This window comes from Triticum aestivum, chromosome 7A (genome assembly GCF_018294505.1).
Source record: "Triticum aestivum cultivar Chinese Spring chromosome 7A, IWGSC CS RefSeq v2.1, whole genome shotgun sequence".
Lineage (NCBI taxonomy): Eukaryota > Viridiplantae > Streptophyta > Magnoliopsida > Poales > Poaceae > Triticum > Triticum aestivum.
The window spans coordinates 16,012,330-16,017,889 of NC_057812.1; the positions used below are offsets into that span (position 1 = coordinate 16,012,330).

General features: G+C 47.1%; 1 pseudogene; it reads right to left on the minus strand.

The window, feature by feature from the left end:
* Positions 1-465: 465 nt before the first annotated feature.
* Positions 466-3,467, minus strand: LOC123152807 (receptor-like protein EIX1; annotated as a pseudogene).
* Between the last annotated feature and the right edge of the window lie 2,093 nt (positions 3,468-5,560).

Below are 5,560 nucleotides of genomic sequence, written 5' to 3' on the forward strand. Positions count from 1 at the left end.
CATTGATGTGTTTAGGGGGGTGTACCGAAGCAGAAGTGTAAATAAATAGCACAACTTTTGTTACATATGGAGAACATGGCAGTCGTACATGCCAATTAATACAATACACTTATATCACAACACTCTCGGATATAGAGAGCCATTTATAGAAAAGAGTTCTGCATGGAATGCATACATGATGATTATCATAGATAACATAAAAAATTAATATTTAAGTTTCACCTACTTTCCTCTTCAAATTGGCCCATCTCAGTACCATTGCCACATAAATCTTGTCCTGCAGCCCTTCCACAAATATGAAATAAGCAATTCTCCATTTTTGTTTAAACAACAGCACACAGAAGACCACCCAAAGGCCAAGGATATACCCAACAGCCAAACCAAGGTAAATGGATATATCATCGGATCCATCTCCGTGATCTACATGTGTAGGGCCACTTGAACTATTTCCTGTACAATTGTTCGTCAAGGGGTAACCACATAAAGCAATGTTCCCAATGTAGTTAGATGCGTCAAAAGTCTGGAATTGATTTCCAGTTGGTATCCTTCCAGACAGAGTGTTGTATGACAGATTCATATAGCTTAAAGATGTAAGAGTTGTCATGCTTGGAGGGATTTCGCCAGAAAGCTCATTGTTTGACAGGTCAAGAGATTCCAATTGCATGAGTTCACCAATCTTCTCAGGGATTGCACCACTTAAGCTGTTCCACGAAAAGTTCAGACTTTTTAATGCAATGAGAGCCCCAATATCTTGAGGGATCACTCCAGTTAAATTGTTACATGACAAATCAAGAACCACCATATTGGAGATTTGCGTGGAAAATTCAAGTTGTTGCCCTTTAGTAAGAACAGATACTTTTTCCCCGAAGAAAACATAAGCAAATACTCCAAAGTACACCTGAGGCCCTATTATACTACCGATGGCATTATAAAGAACACCACTATGTCCAGAAGGACGGGCCATTGCACTCAAGTTAACTAATGAGTCGGGCACGCTTCCCGAGAAGTTGTTGTGTGCAAGATCTATATACTGTAGCTCTTGAATCTTTCCAATTTCAACCGGAATTCGTCCAGTAAACATATTGTACCGCAGACGTAACAATGCTAAGTACCGTAACTTCACCCCAATCCAGATAGGTAGGTCTCCGGAGAATTTGTTATATGAAAGATCAACAAAAACAAGGTTGGGGCAACTTTGAAAGACTCCTGGGAACTCTCCTGACAGATTGTTGGTATTCAAATTTACCACATTAAGATTATTCATGGGTGGGTTAGAAGCCTCTTCGCAATTTGGAACTTCCCCTGTTAGCTTGTTGCCTGATAGGTCTAGCAGAGTCAACTGTGTCAATGAGCATAATGAAGATGGAATGGGGCCTGATATGGAATTGTTATAAAGACTAAGATCCTGCAACAACGGTGCTCCAAAATCTGATGGCAATGTCCCTGATAAAGAGTTCACTGATAAGTACATGCCTTTAATATTTCTTGGAAATTTTGGAACTGCACCGGTAAATCTGTTGTTGGAGAGAGCCATTATTTCTGCTGCCATAAATTCCATTGTTGCCGGTAGTGTGCCAGTTATCTGATTTTTGAACAGATCCACAAGTTCTGCCCTTGAAAATCCAACCCAAAACCAATCTGGGACTGTAGTTATGCTTGCATTTGCAATCATAAGGATCTTAAGGCCTGTCTGTGATCTAATCCATGACGGGAATTCCGGCCCTAGCTTTAAACCCTCTAAGAGAAGCACTTGCAGTTTGAATGGAGGAATCCAATTCGGACTGACCTTGATCTGAAGAAGTGTCTTGCCCAAAATTAAGATCTTCAAATTTGTGAGGCTTTTTAGGTGATCTTCAGTGACCACACCATTTAGTTGGCTGACTTCTAAATCCAAAACAAGCAATTCGGTGAGTGACCATATCCATTTCGGTATAGGTCCTGTAAGCTTATTTTGAGGCAGGGCCAAGAAGGTCAGGTTTATAAGAGGTCCTGGACTACTGGGCATGGCCCCGCCTATAATGTTATCTCCCAAGTCCAACTCTTGCATCTTGTTCGAATTACAACTTGGTAACCGCTCTATCAACTCCGAGATATCCCCTATGGTGTTGCTGAATGATAGATCTAGTATCTTCAGATTCCATAGATTTTTGAATTTGATGGTATCATGTTGGACATGAGATTATTCCCCCCCGAAATAAGCTTCTTCAAGAGAGGCCATGCTGCCAATATATTCTGGAATAGGACCATAGAAGCGACAACCATCCAAACTCAGAGCGATGAGGGACATTGAGTTCCAAAACCAGTGTGGAGCAATGGTGGTGTTAAAGTAGTTCTGTGAAATGTCAAGCACCTCGAGTGCCGTAAGATTGGATTGACCAAGGACAAAAACTGTGCTTCTTAGGCCAGTTTACTGTAGGTAAAGGTTGCTAAGATTGGGAAGCATGTTGATTCCATGGACCCAATCTACTACAGTGGTAAGGTTCATAAAGCTCAAGTCGAGGTGCTTCAGTGATGGCATGTATGAAAGCCACCAAAGATCACTTGAATACACTGGATTATAGCTTGGGAGTTTCAGATCCACGTAGGCTAGCTTGGAGAGATTCCCAATCTGTGGGGGTACTCTCCCATAGAACAAATTGTATGAAAGGTTGTGATATCTAAGGCTTGGAAAAGAACCAATGAACTCCGGTATCTCAGTCCAGTTGAAGTTATTGCAGCTCAAGTCTAGATACCTAAGTTGCTGTAAAGTAACCAAGGAGTGGCTTATCGCACCTCTATATGCAGAGTATCTGAGGCAGTCTTGAGCACTTCCACGAAGATTGAGCTTGACGACGTGACCGGTTTTGTAGCTGCACCTGACGCCTTTCCAGTTGCAGCATTCTTCACCTCGCCTTGACGACAGGTTATTATTGGGGTCCCAGAGGTTCTCCTTGCTTATGTCAGGGACTGCCTTGTCATTTGTTTTTCTTTGAGGTTCTTTTCTGAATCATGCACTTTCTCTGTTGAGTAAAATCTAGTCTCTGGGTCCTTGGGGACCGTTCAAAAAAAACTTCTCTGTTCCATAGATCGTGGTTTCAGCCCGCCGACGATCGCACGTCAATTTCTTTGTGCTCTAATCAACTAGCTTCCGCTCCAATCTTGACCACTCTACCCAGCAGAATATCGTCGTATCCTTCGCTTCCTCTAGATCAACAATCCCAACCTCTTGGAAACCGTGCTTTGATACCACTTGTTAGAATTAATCCGAGGCGACCGTCAATTCGTCGAGGACAAGTAATCACATAAGCACGAGCATGACATCGGGATTTGTTAACGAGGTTTACCAACATGGCTACATTCCGAGGACATGATGACGGGCGCACCTCCCAATGTACCAAATCACTTGATACAGTCGACAATAAGCCCTCCGAGGCCACCAGACAGCGCTCCGACCACCGTGCCACGGCCGGTCCAAGCATCCCTACCATGGGCGCCTTGACCATACCTCTTGTGATCTCTGTCTTAGCCTACAACTTATGTCTAGTCTTTTTGGCTATCCCACGGTGCCCTTAGAGCATCTCCAACAGCCGCGCCAAAAGGCGCGCGCGCATGGTAAACTTGGTTTTTAGCGTGCGCTGGACGGTTTCGCGCGATCCTATAAATTGCGCACGGGAAAGGGCGGCAGCTCGCGCGCTAGTTTTGGCGCGCCGCTTCCGGCGCGCCTATAAATTGCGGCGCTCGCCACGCGCCTATCCATACTGCCACGCGCGCCTCGTAGCTTCTTCGCCGCTCCAGCGCCTCCACCGCTTCCTCTCCTCGCCGCTCCAGCGCCCCGCCACCGCCGCGCCACCATGATGCCGCGCCGCCGAGGAGCGTCGGGCTACCGCGGCGTCCGCCAGCGCCCCAACGGCTGGTACTCCGCCAAGATTCGGTCCGGCGACGTCCGGCTCGGCCTCGGTACGTTCCAGACCTCGCACGAGGCCGCACGCGCCTACGACGCGGCGGCGTGGCGCTTGGATAGGCCGCGCCAGCAGATGAACTTCCAGGATGTCCACACGCGCCAGCAGGCGCAGGACGTCGCCCCTCCGCCTCGTCTTATCACGGACCAAGACCGTGCGGAGCACGCTCGGCGGCAGCGCCGCCTCCTCGTCGCCGAGGAGGACGACCGGGCCATGGCGGAGTGGCGCCGGCACCACCCGGAGGACGTCGCCAACGAGGAAGCCTTCTGGGCAAGGCGCCGCGAGGAGCAGACGGCAAAGCGCCGCGCGGAGCGGTTGGACAGGCGTCAGCGGAAGGCCCTGGCGTTAACGCAGTGCGAAATCGTTCAAAATGGTGGGCAGACGATCTTTTCGTCTGATGATGACCGTTGGGAGGACATGTGGCTCGATACCTCGGACCAGACCAGCGAGGATGGCGATGATGATGATGATGATGATGACGACTGGGAGTAGGCCGTAGTTGCACTATGTAGTTGCACTATCTAGTAGTTTTTTTTATGTCGTTGCACTGTAGTTTTTTAATATATCTATGCTATGGAACTATGTAAAATATCTATGTATTGTTTTTATCTGTAAATTTTATTTATCGTTTTTATTAAAAAATATACGCAATGTTTAGCGCGCGCTGCATTTTAGCGCGGCCACTGGAGCTGCGCGCGCGTGCTGGAGCCAGCGCTGCCGGCCACGCCAAACCAGGCGAAGGGTGCGCGACAAATTAGTTTTTAGCGCGCGGCGTGTTGCGCGGCTGTTGGAGATGCTCTTATAGAATAGGCCCGGGTTACACGTGTTCAACTCAAACACCTAACCCTCCGCTAATTACAAGTCCAACTGTAGCACGACTCGTACACATAATATTCGACACATAATTTTAACAATTTAGGCACCGGTGCTCACATTGACATGGACACACTGTTCATGGTAGGAGAAGATGAGATAGCCATACAAGCATCCTACAAAGTGCAAGGTGTCCAGGGTATTCTGGGGCAGGGGTGCTGAAATACAGCCAGATGGGCTCCCATTTGATTTTGGAGAAAATCTTATAAGGGTAATAGCTATGATGCGGCCCGGAGTACTCCCCTTTTTGAAAAAAAATAGCTACGATGGGGTAAGCATCAGGCTCGAGGACAAGAGGGAGGAAGCGGAGTGTAAATTTCGATGGGTAGGAGAAGAAGGCTGAACGCCAAAACCAACATGTACCAGTAACTCTGAGGAGTTCATGGAAGGAGGTGAATAGAGCAATGATCTCATAGAGAGGTCTGTCTGGAAGATCTGCCCAACCTAGGGGTGCATACGTGGCGCAGGAGATGGATATTAGGGCATGGCAAGCCTTCTTAGAGGAGCTTTTACTGCAACACCACCAGATTCCCTGTGACAGACAACAAATCAAGATCAAGCAAGAACACATAAAGAAATGGAGATAGTAACTAGTCAACTGCTTGAAATACGGCCAGATGTGCAACACGTTATCATATACCCGTAACGAGAAGTGCTATCATATACCTGTAACATCATGCGGAAAGAATGTAAGCGACATCAAATCGATATATATTTTGAAATTCCCCTCCATGTCTGCTGAACATTTG